This window comes from Sarcophilus harrisii, chromosome 2 (assembly GCF_902635505.1).
Source record: "Sarcophilus harrisii chromosome 2, mSarHar1.11, whole genome shotgun sequence".
NCBI classification, from domain to species: domain Eukaryota; kingdom Metazoa; phylum Chordata; class Mammalia; order Dasyuromorphia; family Dasyuridae; genus Sarcophilus; species Sarcophilus harrisii.
Window position 1 is genome coordinate 188275879 of NC_045427.1, and position 18965 is coordinate 188294843.

Here is an 18965-nt window from a genome sequence, read left to right on the forward strand (position 1 = left end):
CTTCACATTTTGCAGCAGTTTTGTGGACCAGTCTTTTTATCTCAGACTGTTCTTTTATTTGTGAGATTTGTGTCAAATCATGGATATTGACTTGCTTCTGGGACCTTGCTCAGCTTTGATTGTCAGCATGGTTCACCACCCTTTGCATGGACTAAGGACCACCGATCATCTTCATCAGAAGAAGCTTTGTCCCCTCACACCTGATGGACTGATATGGGGGACTGTGGGAATGGTTGATGACTGACTGTTAAACTTTGACTGGGTCATCTATTACTGTGTGTTTAAGATTTGGGATGGGATTTGTTAAAACTATGTAACTGTTGCTGTTGTGTTTGGGGAATTTTTAGGAAATGCTACTGTACTAGTTTGTTATATATAGGGATTTTGATTCACTCTTGGGATTTATATGTGGAATGGTCATTTGATAATTCCTTTCCATAACAAAAGGGAAGATGAGATAGAACATTGGGGAAACTGGTATATTTTTCTTTTTTTTTTTCTTTTTTTGTTTATATGGAACGCTTCACAAATTTGCGTGTCATCCTTGCGCAGGGGCCGTGCTAATCTTCTCTGTATCATTCCAATTTAAGTATATGTGCTGCCAAAGCAAGCACTGGTATATTTTTCTAAAAATATCTGAAAGAATTGGAACTTCTACCCCATCCCCTTTCTCACTAGGTCAGATGCTTTAGCTTTGGAACCCCTTATTCTGTCAGAATTGCCCTGGCAGACACAGTTCTTTGGATTATTATATTTTTTTAGAAACAATCAGAAATCAGACACCTGTCTTGGGACTGGCAGTCTCTCTGATCTGTTTTTCCAGTCCTGTAACCCCAGTTCATTAATTAGTATTTCAGTAATCTCAAAGGACCTTGTAGTTTGCTATCAAGCATCTAAAAGTTTGGGGTTTGCCTGCCTTGATGGTCTATCTGTACATAATCTGCTCAGCATTCTGATCCTTTCTGTAGCCCTGTCTGTTTCTCTGGGCGGGGATAGGTGATGCTACTCCAAGCCTCACCCTTCATGGAGAGGGTTGCCCTCTGAATGGGCCATGAGCCCTTGAGCCCTGCTGCTCTGTAAGCAGAGACTGAGTTAAATGCACAAATGACTGCAGATCACCTAACTCACAGTGAACTGTCCATCTCAAACTGGATTCTCTGGCTGAGATGGTGCCCCTACTACAGAGGACCTGACATGCTAGCAACAGGGAGCCTTTGTCCTGCTGTTAACTTTGGGGTTATCAGGGAGAGACTTGTCCTTGAATTTTTTTTTTTCTTTTCTAGTTTTATTTTGGTTTATTTGCTTCACATAGGATTCAGAAGAGAAAGAGTGTGGAATGTTGTGTCATAGTCCTCTTTAATTGTCCTGACTCAGTTTTCCTAAATTGTTCTGCCTCGATTTCCTTAACTGTTCTGTCTCAATCCCCTTAGTTGCAAAACCCCCTTCTGGTTCATTAAGACTGAGGGCCACTTGCTCTAAGGTTATAAATTGTTAATATGAGACTCAAGATGAGGGGGAGTTCAGACTTCCTGGATCCTATCAAAATGTCCAGTGTCTCCCACCACGCTGTCAGAACCAGATTGCTGTTCCCACTCTTAATGTTCTGAATTCATCCCTGCCTTGATCTAATAGAGTCCTGTCCAGTCAATCAAACTTTCTAATTAATAGAATGTTGGGAGCTCTCTGATCTCTATCTTGCCTCAGTTTCTCTGGCCTTACATTTGTTTTCTTAGCTCTCAGGTTGATGTAGACTCTAGAGAGTCTCATTACCCATTTAGAAAAGTCAGTGGATTCCCTAGCAGAAGTTTTGCTGCAGAACCTCAGCAAGAACCGTTAGACCTGTTGTTCATGAAGCAGGGAGGTTTGTGTGCGGCCCTAGGGGAGGCTTGTTGTTTCTATGCAAATCGCTCAGCTGTAACTAGGGAGTCTCTAGCTTCCCTAAGAAAGCAGTTAGATGACCGTGAGGCTGGTTGCAAGGCTTCAGTGCCTTGGTACCAATTGCTCCATAGCTGGTCCCCTTGGCTCTCCACTCTCCTGATGGGGATTACAGGTCCTATTCTTCTGTTCCTACTCTTTCTCCTCATAGCTCCCTGTGTATGACTTATTCCCCATTGGCCTCAGATGAGTCACACAGATGACCATAAAAAGGGGAGAGTGAAATGGACAAAAACTTGGCCCCCTCATCCCTGGGGTCAAGGGGCCTCAAGATTATAGGAAGACATTGCTCAAACTAAATTAAGGAAGTATTATGTTCAGACTGGGCCCTATCCCCTGGTTCATAAGACCCTAGACAACATTGCAAAACATGCCGACAGGTTCCATTGTGTGCTCACTCCCATCCAGACATTTCCCTATTGTAAATGAGAAACTGTTAGTGATTTCCAAAATCTGTAACAGCAAGGCTGTACCAGGATGTGGTAAACACACTTAAAAGTGTACCTCGCTAAAGGTTTGGGGCTGATCTCCTCTAGCCTGTCTAGTGGAGGTCAGTCCTAGATGGCCAGCTATTAAAGGATGCTTTTAATTAAATAATCTGGTCTGAGCTATCTATCTCACGTCATCCATTTCAGTTCTATTAGTTGAAGAAAATGTGAGACCATTAAAACATTTTCCTAAAAGATTTCATGATAAGCTCAGCTGCTGTAACTTGTGCAAATGTTAATTGTACGAGCAGGAATCTAATTCTGAGCAAAAAAAAAAATAGTGATAATTAATTTAGTTCCTATGCAGTAGCTCAACACTTCATAAACACATATTAGAACATTAGTCACCCAAGTGTCACAGTTCATTTTGGGGTAGTAGACTTTTGGATTAATTTTTGGAATTTTGTACAAAACATTAACATATTTTTTCACTTGTGATTAACTGATAACATTCTTGCAGAATGACAAAGGACTTTGTATTAAATCTCTATTTGCTTAAACAAAACTAAACAAATACTAATCATAGTAGTCTAGAAAGCTCTGAACACATGTCAGAAATCATTAAAGGAGACCCAGCATTTTAGGCAGAGACATATTGTATTTGAAATTGACAAATACTCCAACTAGTTCCTAATTAGTACAATAATTAATTCCATGAAGAGGTTAAATTTTTCAAATTTATATTGAATGCCTCCAAATGACAGGACCAATGACCATATTTTGCATAATTATAACATTAAATAGTGCACATTTGAATACTCCTCATGGGATTTATTATTTATACTCATCAAAAACTAGCTATACATGCTTTATTTCCTGGCAGTGTGAAAAGTAACAAAATCCTGAACTAGGACTCAGGAGGTTTGGGCTTTAGTTAAGGTGCTCCCATTAACTCTTTTTTTTTTTAATTTTAATAATATTTTATTTTTCCAAATACATGCAAAGATAGTTTTCAATATTCATTTTTGCAAAACCTTATGTATCAATTTTTCTACCTCTCTTCCTCCTTCCCCATGACAGCAAGCTGATATAGATTTGTTTTTTTTATTTAATAGCCTTTTATTTACAGGATATATACATGGGTAACTTTACAGCATTAACAATTGCCAAACCTCTTGTTCCAATTTTTCACCACTTACCCCCCACCCCCTCCCCTAGATGGCAGGATGACCAGTAAGCAAACACTACCTAGAGGAAAAACGTTATTTTGCTGTAGAAAAAGAATCAGACTCTGAAATATTGTACAATTAGCTTGTGAAGGAAATCAAAAATGCAGGTGTGCATAAATATAGGGATTGGGAATTCAATGTAATGGTTTTTACTCATCTCCCAGAGTTCTTTTTCTGGGCATAGCTAGTTCAGATCATTACTGCTCCATTAGAAATGATTTGGTTGATCTCATTGCTGAGGATGGCCTGATCCATCAGAACTGGTCATCATATAGTATTATTGTTGAAGTATATAATGATCTCCTGGTCCTGCTCATTTCACTCAGCATCAGTTCCGTGTAAGTCTCTCCAGGCCTTTCTGAAATCATCCTGTTGGTCATTTCTTACAGAACAGTAATATTCCATAATTTTCATATACCACAATTTATTCAGCCATTCTCCAACTGATGGACATCCATTCAGTTTCCAGTTTCTAGCCACTACAAAAAGGGCTGCCACAAACATTCGTGCACATACAGGTCCCTTTCCCTTCTTTATAATCTCTTTGGGATATAATCCCAGTAGTAACACTGCTGGATCAAAGGGTATGCACAGTTTGATAACTTTTTGAGCATAGTTCCAAACTACTCTCCAAAATGGTTGGATTCGTTCACAACTCCACCAACAATGCATCAATGTCCCAGTTTTCCCGCATCCCCTCCAACAATCATCATTATTTTTTCCTGTCATCTTAGCCAATCTGACAGGTGTGTAGTGGTATCTTAGAGTTGTCTTAATTTGCATTTCTCTGATTAATAATGACTTGGAGCATCTTTTCATATGACTAGAAATAGTTTCAATTTCTTCATCTGAGAATTGTCTGTTCATATCCTTTGACCATTTTTCAATTGGAGAATGGCTTGATTTTTTATAAATTAGAGTTAATTCTCTATATATTTTGGAAATGAGGCCTTTATCAGAACCTTTGACTGTAAAAATATTTTCCCAGTTTATTGCTTCCCTTCTAATCTTGTCTGCATTAGTTTTGTTTGTACAAAAACTTTTCAGTTTGGTATAATCGAAATTTTCTATTTTGTGATCAGTAATGATCTCTAGTTCTGCTTTGGTCATAAAGACCTTCCCCTTCCACAGGTCTGAGAGGTAAACTATCCTATGTTCCTCTAATTTATTAATAATTTCATTCTTTATGCCTAGGTCATGAACCCATTTTGACCTTATCTTGGTGTACGGCGTTAAGTATGGATCAATGCCTAGTTTCTGCCATATTAGTTTCCAATTTTCCCAGCAATTTTTATCAAACAGTAAGTTCTTATCCCAAAAGCTGGGATCTTTGGGTTTGTCAAAGACTAGGTTGCTATATTTGTTGACTGTTTTATCCCTTGAACCTAATCTATTCCACTGATCAACTAATCTATTCCTTAGCCAATACCAAATAGTTTTGGTAACTGCTGCTCTATAATATAATTTTAGATCTGGTACAGCTAAGCCACCATCATTTGATTTTTTTTTCATTAATTCCCTTGAAATTCTTGACCTTTTGTTTTTCCATATGAACTTTGTTGTTATTTTTTCTAGGTCATTAAAATAGTTTTTTGGGAGTCTGATTGGTATAGCGCTAAATAAATAGATTAGTTTAGGTAATATTGTCATCTTTATTATATTTGCTCGCCCTATCCAAGAGCATTTAATATTTTTCCAATTGGTTAGATCAGACTTAATTTGTGTGAAAAGTGGTCTGTAATTTTGCTCATAAAGTTTCTGATTTTCCCTTGGCAGATAGATTCCTAAATATTTTATATTATCAGTAGTTACTTTAAATGGAATTTCTCTTTGTAACTCTGACTGTTGGATTTTGTTAGTGATATATAAGAATGCTGATGACTTATGTGGGTTTATTTTATAACCAGCAACTTTGCTAAAGTTGTGGATTATTTCTAATAACTTTTTAGCAGAATCTCTGGGGTTCTCTAAGTATACCATCATGTCATCGGCAAAGAGTGATAATTTGGCTTCCTCATAGCTTATTCTTATTCCTTTAATCTTTTTCTCAGCTCTTATTGGTATAGCTAGCGTTTCCAATACAATATTAAATAGTAATGGTGATAGTGGGCAACCTTGTTTCACTCCAGATCTTATTGGGAATGGTTGCAGTTTGTCTCCATTACATATGATGCTTACTGATGGTTTTAAATAGATGCTGCTGATTATTTTAAGGAAAAGTCCATTTATTCCTATACTCTCAAGTGTTTTTAATAGGAATGGATGTTGGATTTTATCAAATGCTTTTTCTGCATCTATTGAGATGATCATATGGTTTTTGTTAATTTGGTTATTAACATGGCCAATTATATTGATAGTTTTCCTAATATTGAACCAGCCCTGCATTCCTGGTATAAATCCTACTTGATCATAGTGTATTATCTTGGAGATGATTTTCTGTAGTCTTTTTGCTAATATCTTATTTAAGATTTTAGCTTCAATATTCATTAGGGAGCTTGGTCTATAATTTTCTTTCTCTGTTTTCAGCTTACCTGGTTTAGATATCAGTACCATGTCTGTGTCATAGAAGGAATTTGGTAGGACTCCTTCATTCCCTATTTTATCAAATAATTTATATAGCATTGGGGCCAATTGTTCTTTAAATGTTTGGTAAAATTCACATGTAAATCCATCTGGTCCTGGGGATTTTTTCTTAGGGAGTTGTTTAATTGCCTGTTCTATTTCTTTTTCTGAAATGGGACTATTCAAGCAATTTACTTCCTCCTCTGTTAGTCTGGGAAGTCTATATTTTTGGAGGTAGTCATCCATTTCACTTAGGTTATCAAATTTATTGGCATAAAGTTGAGCAAAATAACTCCTTATTATTTCTCTAATTTCCTCTTCATTGGTGGAAAGTTCTCCCTTTTCATTTTTAAGACTACTAATTTCATTTTCCTCCCTCCTTTTTCTAATCAGATTTACCAAAGGCTTATCTATTTTATTGGCTTTTTCATAGAACCAACTCTTAGTTTTATTAATTAGTTCAATAGTTTTTTTACTTTCAATATTTTTAATTTCTCCTTTTAATTTTAGAATTTCCAATTTAGTATTTGATTGGGGGTTTTTAATTTGGTCTTTTTTTAGTTTTTTTAGTTGCAAGCCCAATTCATTAATCTTTTCTTTCTCTGTTTTATTCAAGTAAGCCTCTAAGGATATAAAATTCCCTCTTATTACCGCTTTGGCTGCATCCCACAAATTTTGGTATGATGTCTCATCATTGTCATTATCTTGAGTGAAATTATTAATTGTATCTATAATTTGCTGCTTCACCCAATCATTCTTTAAGATGAGATTGTTTAGTTTCCAATTACTTTTTGGTCTATTTCCCCCTAACTTTTTGTTGAATGTAGTTTTTATTGCATCATGATCTGAAAAGAAAGCATTTACTATTTCTGCTTTCTTGCATTTAATTTTGAGGTCTTTATGTCCTAATATATGGTCAATTTTTGAATAGGTTCCATGAACTGCTGAGAAGAAAGTATATTCCCTTCTATCTCCATTCAATTTTCTCCAAAGATCCAACATACCTAATTTTTCTAATATTCTATTTACTTCTTTAATTTCTTTCTTATTTGTTTTGTGGTTTGATTTGTCTAATTCTGAGAGTGCAAGGTTGAGATCTCCTACTATTACAGTTTTGTTGTCTATTTCTTCTTGCAACTCTCTTAACTTCTCCTTTAGGAAGTTGAGTGCCATACCACTTGGTGCATATATGTTTAATATTGATATTGCTTCGTTGTTTATGCTACCCTTTAGCAGGATGTAGTTTCCTTCCTTATCTCTTTTAATTAGATCAATTTTTACTTTTGCTTGATCTGAGATAAGGATGGCTACCCCTGCTTTTTTGACTTCACCTGAAGCATAATAGATTTTGCTCCAGCCTTTTACCTTTACTCTATATGTATCCCCCTGCTTTAAATGTGTTTCTTGTAAACAACATATTGTAGGGTTCTGACTTTTGATCCAGTCTGCTATCTGCCTCCTCTTTATGGGGGAGTTCATCCCATTCACATTTACGGTTAGAATTACTAAATCTGTATTTCCTGCCATCCTAATAACCCCAGATTGTGCTTTACTTATTCTTGCCTCCCCCAACCCTCTTTCCCCCTTTTAAACTTATGTACCCCTCTTGTATCACGATACTTATCCTCTTTATAATCCCTCCCTCCCCCCCTTTGAGTCTTTCCCCCTTCCTTCCCTTATTACTCTTTTTCTTTTCCCTTTTCCTCTCCCCCGTTTTTAATGAGGCGAGAGAGAATTTTCTCTAAAACAAATGTCAATTATTTTTTCTTTGAGCCAACTCTGATGAGAGTAAGATTCACACAATGTTCCTCCCCCTCTCTAAATTCCCTCAGATATGATAAGTTTCCTTAGCCTCTTTGTGGGATGTGGTTTCCCTCTTTTTATCCCTCCTTCCCACCTTATTCTGCCATCATCCCTTTTCCATATCTACTTCCCTTTTTTATGTTATATCAGTACAATCAAATTATACATGTATTCTTTTTGTATATCCACAACAGAAATACAATTCTCAAGAGTTATTTTTACCTTTTCTGCATCTCTTGAGTTCTATTCTTGGAGATCAAATTTTTTGTTTAGTTCTGGTTTTTTCTTCAGAAACAAATGGAATTCATTTGTTTCATTAAATGTCCATCTTCTTCCCTGGAAGAAAATGCTCAGCTTAGCTGGGTAGTTTATTCTTGGCTGCATCCCAAGTTCTTGTGCCTTTCGGAATATCATATTCCAGGCCCTTCTTTCCTTTAATGTAGAGGCAGCCAGATCTTGGGTGATCCTTATTGTGGCACCTCGGTATTTAAATGGTTTTTTTTTGGCTGCTTGTAAAATTTTTTCCTTAATCTGATAGTTCTGAAATTTTGCCACAATATTCCTTGGGGTTTTTATTTTAGGGTTTCTTTCAGAAGGTGTTCGATGAATTCTTTCAATGCCTATTTTACCTTCTGATTCTATTACATCTGGGCAGTTCTCTTTGATGATTTCTTGTAAAATAGTATCTAGGCTCTTTTTTTCATCATAGTTTTCAGAAAGTCCAATAATCCTCAGATTATCTCTCCTAGATCTATTTTCCAAGTCTGTCGTTTTTGCAAGTAGATAATTCATGGTTTTTTCCAGTTTGTCATTTTTTTGTTTTTGCTTGACTGATTCTTGCTGTCTCAATGAATCATTAGTTTCTATTTGTTCAGTTCTAATTTTTAAAGAATTATTTTCTTCATTAGCTTTTTTTACTTCTTTCTGTATATGTCCAATTGAGTTTTTGAATGTATTGTTTTGGTCTGTGGAATTTTTTTCCATTTCACTAATTTTTTTTTTTTGTGAATTATTTTCTTTTTCCAATTCACAGATCCTACTTTCTTGCGTGTTCTTTGTCTTTTCCAATTCACGGATCCTACTTTCTTGCGAGTTCTTTGTCTTTTCCAATTCACAAATCCTACTTTCTAGTGAATTCTTTATTTTTTCCAATTCACAATTCTTACTTTCCTGAGATTTTTTTATTTTTTCCAATTCACCAATTTTGTTTCCCTGCACTTCCTGGGAATTTTTTAACTTTTCCAATTCGTATTTCAGGAAGTTGTTGCTCTCTTGTAAGGCTTCTCTTTCCTTTCCCCATTTATCTTCTAACTCTCTTTTGAGACTTTTAATGGTCTCTTCTATGAGAGCATCATGTAAAGGAGGACAGTCTGATGCATTTTTGCTGTTTGAGGTCTCTTCAGGTTTGCTGACCTGCTCTTTTTCTGCATAGAAGCTGTCGATCGTTCTTTTCATCTTTTTATTCATGTTTTAAAGCCTTTAGGGTAGATCTCCTAGGCAAGGGGGTTACCAGCTTCCTCTGCAGAGCAGGGAAAGATGTAAACCGATTTCCGGCTCCGAGGTATGGGAGTGCTCTGAGTGAGAGTTTTCTCTTCCCCCAACAGGAAGTGGATTCAGCACTGGCGGAGCTATCAAACTGCTTAGTAGGGCTGAGTGGGTTAGAGATTGCCCTCGGCTAGAGATTAAGGGGTGAAAGTGTCACCGCCCCAGGCCGGAACCTCTTGTGGGACTGTGAGTATTAGCAGCTGACCGCAGCCGAGCTCCCCACTGCACAGATTGGAGGCTAACCCGGGCTGCGTCCTCCTGCCGTGTAGGATCACAATTGCCCCAAGGAAAAGCCCGGTACTGCGGGTTGGGGCTGCTCGCTTGTGCTGAGATCTGTGCTTTCACCCTCGGTTTGAGACTCTCCTCGGAACCTAATTTCTCTCCCGGTCTGTGCCGTTCTCCTCCCTGGCCCCGGAACCAACCTTTTTTGGCGAGACTGCAGATTTTCTTCAGCAGGTGAGTTGTTCTACTTCTTATCTTTACGAATTGTAGCAGTCAAGACTATTTTTGAGGCTCGATATAATATTGATAAAGAGGGTAAGAGAAGAGCATAGAAAGTTGCGTGTGTGTCTTCTCTGCCATCTTGGCTCTGCCCGCTGCCATTAACTCTTGGAGTGATCTTACAAAAGACATTTTCCTTTTCTTGGCTTCAATTTGATTCATTGTAAAAATACATAGTTTGAGTTTGATCATCTCTCAGATCCTTCTGTATTTTTAAATGCCATTTGGGTTGTCAGTGAGATTTTATGAGGAAAACATTTTTTTTCCAGAGAAAAGTACTGGCTTCATATAGAAGAAATCAAAGAGAGGCCTTTCTCAAAGAGCCCCCAGCAGCACACATCAAAAGAATAACAACCAGGAGAAAACATTTCAAAGGCAAATGGAATAATGAATGCAAAAGTGCCTTGAGTTCTTTGGTAAAAATAAGAAAATGTTATTAATTGGAGATATAAAACCATAATTTCTGTTTATAAAAGATAAAGAATAACATCTCGTGTTCATTTAGATCATATGAAATTTGCAATCAAGTAGGGAAATAGCAGAGGTGAGAGGAAAAATATGAGTAGGTATTATTATTTGATGGAAAGATTAATTTTCCTTCACAATTTTTTCTGTTGTAGGAACCAATAGGTAGAGGATTGAGCAATTGTAGTTCTGTAGCTAATATTTTGGAGTATAAATACCACTAAACTTTTAGTCAGAACCATATATTCTAATTATTGTTTTGGGATTGTCTTCCCTTGCAATCTCAGGAAAATTGATCTCAGTTTACTTATTTATAAAATGAAAATTGTGACTATATCATTCCTTTTTTATTTTTGAAAGTAGTTTTGAGTTCCAAAATTTTTCACCTCCCATTCCCCCATTCCCAAGATGTCAAGCAGTCTAATACAGGTTATACTTGTGCAATCATGTAAAGAGATTATCATATCTGTCATATTGTAAAAGAAGAAATAGAACAAAATGAAAAGCCACACACACACACACACACACACATACACACACACACACAAAGGTGAAAATAGTACACCTTAATCTGCATTCAGACTCCGTGGTTCTTTCTCTGGATGTGAATAGTATTTTTCATCATGAGTGTTCTGGAATTGTCTTAGATCATTATATTACTGAAAAGAGGTTAAGTTAATCATAGCTGATCTTTGTACAATCAATGTTGCTGTTACCATTTACCCTGTTTTCCTGGTTCTGCTAAATCCACTCAGAATCAGTTCAAGTTAAGTCTCCCCAGATGTTTTCCCCCTAAAATTTCCCTGCTTGTCATTCTTTCCTTTCTTTATTTTTATTAATGCTTTTTTATATTCAAAACATATGCACAAATAATTTTCAACATTTACCCTTGCAAAAGCTTGTATTCCAAATTTTTCCATCTCTTCCCCTAACTCCCTCCCCTAAAGGGCAAATAATGCAATATATGTTAAACACCTACAATTCTTCCTTGCATATTTCGACAATTTCATGTTGCACAAGAAAAAAGAGATCAAAAAGGAAAAGAATGAGAAAGAAAACAAAATCTAAGCAAATAACAAAAAAGTGAAAATATTTTTTTCTTGATACACCTTCAGTCCCCACTCTCTGAGTAGAGATGACTCTTGTCATCACAACTTCATTGGAAGTGGCTTCAATCATATCACTGTTGAGAAGAGCCATGTTCATCAGAATTAATCATCCCCTAATCTTATTGTTGCCTGTTACAATGTTCTCTTGGTTCTATTCACTTCACTTAATATCAGTTCATATAAATCTCTCCAAGCCTCTCTGAAACCATTTTGCTAATCATTTCTTATAATATTTCATAACAATCACATACCATAACTTATTCAGCCATTCTCCAGCTGATGGGGATCCACTCAGTTTCCATTTTCTTGCCACTACAAAAAGGGCTGCTACAAACATTTTTGTACAAGTGGGTCTCTTTCCCTTCTTTCTTATCTCATTAGGATATAAGCCCAGTAGAAACACTTCTGGATCAAAGAATGCACACACTTTACTAGCATTTTGGACATAATTCCACATTTCTCTCTCGAAAGATTAGATCAGTTCACAACTCCATCAACAATGTATTAGTGTCCTAGTTTTCCTACATCCCCTCCAACATTCATTATCTTTTTCTGTCATTTTAGTGAATGTGAGAGATATGTAGTATTACCTCAGAGTTGTCTTAGTTTGTGTTTCTCTGATTAGTAGTGATTTAAGTGCTCATCATTTCTTCTAGCAAAATAATATCCCATTATATTCACATACTTGTTCAGCCATATCTCAACTGATGAGCTGAGCATTCCTTCAATTTCCACTATTTTGCCACCACAAAAGGAACTGCTATAAATAGTTTTGTATAAGTAGATCCTTTTACCCTTTTTGTAAAGGGCTGATACTCTAAAAAAGGTGTGCTTGAATCAGACAACTGAACACTTAAGGCTGATTGCCTATTTGATGTGAGACAATGAGTCTATTAGCATATGTTTTAGATAAATGGCTCTTCTCACTGTTTGGTGCTTAATGAATGTTTGATGTTAAGATAAACAGGGACAAGGATTTGACAGAGTGGTGAGAGAGGGGCAAGAGAGTGACTTTGCAGCAGGACGAGGAGGAGAGAAGTTGGTTGTGGTGTTTTTCTTCTTTAAAATATAATGGTTCTCTCTGGGAGCAGGTTTCTGGGGGAGGTTTTCTGGAGGCACCCTTAGTTTCGGTTAAAAGTAATAATCACCTCAAATGCAGCCAGGTGATAAAAGTTCATATCTTTATTTCTTATCTCTTTCCTTGGGCCCAGTTAGCTTAGAGGCCTATCTCTCTGCTTGGGTCCAAGAGCTCTTGCAGCTTTGTCCTTGGCTTCTGCCTCGGCTTTCTTCAGCCTCCAGCCAGCACCAAAGTAAAAGTTGTAATGAATCTCTCTTGCCTTGGAGAGAGGACTTGTGGGCTTCCTCCCAGAGTGCTCCTCTCCAACCTCTGGGAATGTTCCAAAGTAACTCATTTGACTGGATCCCTGAAGCTCTATTTATGCTCCTTCTCCAAGAGTGGGATTGTGGGATATGAGAGAGTAGGATTATGGGTTTCCTCCCAGAGTGCTCTCTGGCCCTAAGAGCTTCAAGGGAGGTGTGAATTCAGATATCTTATACTAAACCCTGAAATCTCCCAAATGTGTGAACTCCAGTGAGTAAAGGTGTGAACACAAGCATTGTTTCTCCATTCCACTTAGTACCTTGTTTCTTCTGGCCCAGAACATCTCCTTGTAGGATCAGATCAATCATACTGAACCATGCTAAATTAGATAATTATTGTCTCTATCAATTCTAATGACTTAACAGTTTGAAAAGATTCCAACAGTTGGTGACTTTGAACTTGAGAATACAGGATACATCTTTGGCAAGCCTCCTGGCAGTATTCCTGCTTCTTTCACTTCTCCTCCTAAAGACCAAGGACTTTTAATTATCCTGACTCTAGCTGATCCTGAGGCCTTCAGGGAGCTAGCCTGGACTTCACCCCTTTTATGATGTTTTAGGGATACAAAACTTCTAGTGGTATTGCTGGATCAAAGGATATATACAATTTGGTTGCCATTTGGTCATAGTTCCAAATTGTCTCCCAGAATTGTTGGATCTGTTCACAACTCCACCAACAATGTCTCAGTGTTCCAATTTTCCCACACCTTCTCAGACAATTATCATTTTCCTTTTCTCTCATCTCAACCAATCTTATAAGTTTAAGTGTTACCTCAGAATGGTTTTAATTTGCATTTTTTTCTTGTTAATAGTGATTTACAGCTTTTATATGACAATGGCTAGCTTTAATTTCTTCCTCTGAAAGCTGCCTATTGATATTCTTTAATCTAATTTGAATGAGTAATTTGTATCTTTAAGAAATCAGGCCTTTATCAGGACCACTTGTGTAAAGTATGTTTCCCAGTTTTACAATATATATTTTATGTTCAATGACGATATATTCTTTTTTTTATTAATTAAATAATTTATTTATTTAATTGTAACTTTTTATTGACAAAACATATGCCTGGGTAATTTTTTTACAACATTGTCTCTTGTACTCACTTCTGTTCTGACTTTTCCCTTCCCTCCCTCCACCCTCTTCCCTAGATGGCAAGCAGACTTATACATGTTAAATATGTTACAGTATATCCTAGATACAATATATGTGTGTAGAACCAAACAGTTCTCTTGTTACACAGGAAGAAATGGATTCAGAAGGTAAAAATAACCTGGGAAGAAAAACAAAAATGCAAATAGTTTATACTCATTTTCTAGTGTTCTCTCTTTGGGTGTGGCTGCTTCTGTCCATCATTCATCAACTAGAACTGAATTAGATCTTCTCTTTTTATGACAATATTTTCTAAGGAAATCATAAAGAAAGGAAAAGAAACCACATGTGAACAAATGTTTGTAGCAGCTTTTTCTGTGGTGGTAAAGAATTGGAAAAATGTAGATGTCCATCAATTGGGGAATAGGTGAATAAGCTGTGGTATATGAAGGTAATTGAATATTGCTCTTCTATAAAAGTGATGAACAAGCTTATTTTAGAAATTCCTGGAAAGATTTACACGAACTCATTTCAAACAAAACAAGCCCAACCAGAAATACTTTGTACATAGTAACAGTAAGAATGTGTGATGATCAAATGTGAAAGACGGTTCTTCTCAATGGTTTCAAGGCAATCCCAATATATTTTGGAAGGAAAATGCCATATGCATCCACAGATCTGTGGAGATTGAATATAAACCAACACATACTGTTAACTTCTTTTTTTCTGTTTTTTCCTCTCTTGTGGCTTTTCCTTTTTTATCCGATTTTCTCTCCCCTAATTACTAATGTGTCTTAAAAATAAATGAATGAATTAAAAAAGACAATATACATTCTAATGATCATTTTTAATTCAAATTATATTTTTTTCTTGGCAAGTGTAGCAACAATAATTATAAAGTTGATTCATTGGTGTAAAACTTATAGCACTGGATATAAATAACCAATCTTTCAAGTCATGCTCTATATTTTGAAACCAATATTTATTGGTTTGTTGGGGCTTGAGAGCTTATGGCTATACATTGAAGACATAATATGAGAATAATGGGAATATCAAAATTTCAACATTAGACCATCTCTCATTAGACTTCTCTCCTTTTCACAACATGTATGTAGTAATCCTAAATGCATAGAAAAAGAGAATCAAGGAAATAAGAAGAGATGGACAGCAAGCAATCTCCTAGTCTAATTCTTACAGAGAATGACAATAATGAGACAACATAGCAATATTTGTGGGATTCAGCAAAAGCAATAATAAAGGGAAATTGTATATCTCTAGAGGCTTACTTGCCTAAAATAAAGAAGAAGATCAATGAATTGGACTTGCAGCTTAAAAATCTAGAAAAAAGAGCAAATTAAACCTCCCTCACCAAATACCAAACTTTAAATTCTAAAAATAAAACGAAAGATTAATAAAATTTAAAATAAAAAGCTATTGAATTAATAAATAAAACTAAGAGTTGGTTCTATGAAAAAAATGAAAAACAAAGTAGATAAACCTTTGGTACATTTGATTAGAAAAAAGAAAGAGAAAAATCAAATTGTTAGTCTTAAAAATGAAAAGGGAGAACTTTCCACTAATGAAGAGGAAATTAGAGCAGTAATTAGGAGTTACTTTGCCCAACTATATGTCAATAAATTCGATAACCTAAGTGAAATAGATGAATACCTACAAAAATATAGGTTGCTTAGATAAACAGAGGAGGAAGTAAATTTCTTAAATAGTCCCATTTTAGAAAAAAAAAGAAATAGAACAATCTATTAAACAACTCCCTAAGAAAAAATGCCCAGGACCAGATGGTTTGCATATTAATTCTACCAAGTATTCAAAGAACAATAAATTCCAATACTAAATAAATAATTTCAAAAAGTAGAGAATGAAGGAGTCCTATCAAATTGCTTTTATGACACAGACATGTACTGAAAACTAAACCAAATAGGACAAAAACATAGAAAGAAAATTATAGACCATTCTTCCTAATGAATATTGGTTCAGAAGTCATAAATAAAATATTAGCAAAGAGATTACAACAAGTCATTACGAGGATAATACACCATGAGCAAGTAGGATTTATACCAGGAATTCAGGGATGGTTCAATATTAAGGAACCTACTAGCATAATTGACTATATCAATAACTAAATTAATAAAAACCATATGATCATCTCAATAGATGCAGAAAAAGCATATGATAAAATACAACACCTATTCCTATTGAAAGCACTAGAGAGTATAGGAATAAATGGACTTTTCCTTAAAATAGTCAGTAGCATCTATTTAAAGCCATCTGTAATCATCATATGAAATTGGGATAAACCGGAACCATTTCCAGTAAGATCAGTAGTGAAATAAGGTTGCCCACTATCACCTCTACTATTCAATATTGTATTAGAAATGCTAGCTTTGTCAATGAGATAAAAAAAGAGATTAAAGGTATTAGAGTAGATAATGAGGAAACCAAATTATCTCTCTTTGCAAATGATATGATGGTATACTTGGAGAACCCCAAAGAATCAATTAAAAATCAATTAGAAATAATCTACAACTTTAGCAGAGTTTCAGGATACAGAGTATTTTTATATACCAGTAACAAGATCCAACAGCAAGAGATATAAAGAGAAATTCCATATCAAATAACTGTCATTATATAAAATATTTGGGAATCTATCTGCCAAGGGAAAGTCAGGAACTATATGAGCAAAACTACAAAACACTTTCTACACAAATAAAGTCAGTTCTAAACAATTGGAATAATATCAAGTACTCTTTGGATAGGCCGAGCAAATATAATAAAGATGACAATGCTACCTAAAATAATCTATTTATTTAGTGCTATACCAATCAAACTCCCAAGAAAATATTTTACTGACCTAGAAAAAATAACAACAGAATTCATCTGGAAAAACACAAGGTCAATAATTTCAAGAAAACTAATGACAAAAAAATCAAATGTAATGGGTCTAGCTGTGCCAGATGTAAAACTATATTATAAAGCAATGGTCATAAAAACCATTTGTTACTGGCTAAGAAATAGAGTTGATGATTAGTGGAATAGGTTAGTATCACAGGACAAAATAGGTGATAGCTTTAGCAATCTTGTGTTTGACAAGCCCAAAGACCCCACCTTTTGGGATAAGAACTCACTATTTGACAATAACTACTGAGAAAATTGGAAACTAATATGGCAGAAACGAGGCATTGACCCATAACTAACATCACATACAGAGATAAGATCTAAATGAGTTCATGATTTATACATAAAGAATGATATTATAAGCAAATTTGAAGAACATAGGTTAATTCACCTCTTAGACCTTTGGAAGAGGAAAGAATTTGTGACTAAAGAACTAGAATCAATCTATTTTGTGATCAATAATGATCTTTATTTATTGTTTTTGTGATCATTATTGATCATGAAATAGATAATTTTGATTGTATTAAGTTAAAAAGTTTTTGTACAAAGAAAAATAATGCAGATAAGATTAGAAGAGAAGCAATAAACTGAGAAAACATTTTTACAAAGGTTCTGATAAAGGTCTCATTTCCAAACTATCTGGAGAGTTGACTCTAATTTATCAGAAATAAAGTCAATCTCCAATTGATAAATGGTCAACAGATATGAACAATTTTCCAATGGAAAAATTGAAACTATTTCTAGACCTATGAAGAGCTGCTCCAGATCACTATTGATCAGAGAAATGAAAATTAAGACAACTTTAAGATACTTCCACACACCTCTCAGATTGGCTAATATGACAGGAAAAGATAATGATGAGTGTTGGAGGGGGTGGGGGAAAACTGGGACGCTGATACATTGTTGGTAGAATTGTGAATGAATGTAACAATTCTGGAGAGCAATTTGGAATTATGCTCAAAAAGTTATCAAAACATGCATGCCCTTTCACCTAGAAGTGTTACTACTGGGCTTATATCCCAAAGAGAACTTAAAGAAGGGAAAGGGACCCGCATATTGAAAAATATTTATAGCAGCCCTTTTTGTATTGGCTAGAAACTGGAAACTGAATGAATGTACATCAATTGGAAAACGGCTGAATTAATTGTGGTATATAAATGTTATGGAATATTATTGTTCTGTAAGAAATAACCAATGAGATGTTTTCAGAAAGTCCTGGAGAGATTTGGATGAATTGATGCTAAGTGAAATAAGCAGAATGAGGAGATCATTATACGTGGCAACAAAAAAATTATACGATGATCAACTTTGATGATGTGGCTCTCTTCAATAATGAGGTGATTCAAACCAGTTTCACTTGTTGAATAAGGGAGAGACTCATCTACATTCAAATAGTGGAGCTTGGAAGTTGAGTGTGTATCAAAACATAGCATATTCACTCTTTCTTTTATTTTTTGCTTGCATTTATATTTTCCTTCTCAGGTTTTTTTTTTCTTTCTATCTAGATCTGATTTTTCTTGTGTAGCAAAATAACTAGAAATATATGCATATATTTGATTTAACATGTACTTTAACATATTTAACATTTATTGGACTACCTGACAATCATGGGATGAAGTGGGGGGAAGGAGGGAAAAAGTTGGAACAGAAGGTTTTGCAAGGATCAATGTTGAAAAATGTCCCATACATATGTTTTGTAAATAAAAAGCTATAATAAAAAAAGAAAGAAAAATGATCCTCATTGTTGTACACTGTAAATGGTCATCCAGCCATTGCTCCAAAATGGGCAAAGCTTTAGACATATCATTCAACTTTTAGATAAGTGATTGTTAGAATTTCTTTTCTCTTGATATCTTCTCTCAATTGACTCAGTGTAACTTATAACTTTTACTCCTTGGTCTTCCTTTTGTCTAGGCCTAGAATAAAATATGTCCAATCTCTATTCCACATAAAATTTTTGAATATTATTAGCATATTTTCACTGAGTTTACTCTTCTTCAGACTA

At 35.3% G+C, this 18965-nt stretch overlaps 1 non-coding gene across 1 annotated transcript; it reads right to left on the minus strand.

Annotated features, from left to right (window-relative positions):
• Positions 1 to 507: 507 nt before the first annotated feature.
• On the minus strand, positions 508 to 614 carry LOC111718931. The gene has a single exon (XR_002769296.1). It is a non-coding gene; the product is annotated as a U6 spliceosomal RNA (small nuclear RNA).
• Positions 615 to 18965: the final 18351 nt, after the last annotated feature.